Source organism: Diachasma alloeum, unplaced genomic scaffold, assembly GCF_001412515.2.
Source record: "Diachasma alloeum isolate Michigan unplaced genomic scaffold, Dall2.0 Dall_scaffold_00692, whole genome shotgun sequence".
Classification (NCBI taxonomy): Eukaryota; Metazoa; Arthropoda; class Insecta; order Hymenoptera; family Braconidae; genus Diachasma; species Diachasma alloeum.
The window spans coordinates 47541-47838 of NW_021680824.1; positions in this window are offsets into that span (position 1 = coordinate 47541).

Sequence of the window (298 nt, forward strand, 5' to 3'; positions counted from 1 at the left end):
GTGCATCCCGAAGTTCAAATAAAATTCCACGTGATTCCTCACCAGCCAGGCGGATATGAAGCCATCATCGGGGATGAAATGTTGAATGAGTTGAAAGCCCACATCTCCTTCAACATAAACAACATTAGCTTCAACATCGCCCCATTGAAACCTATATATTTCTGCCTCCCCAATTGTCCAACAAGAGGAAAACCTTACCGAAATGCACTCAGCGGGGGCGGCCCAAGGATAAACCTGAAGGTAAAAAACCTCATCGGAAATCGACATCGATTTCTCATCGACACCGGAGCTGACATCA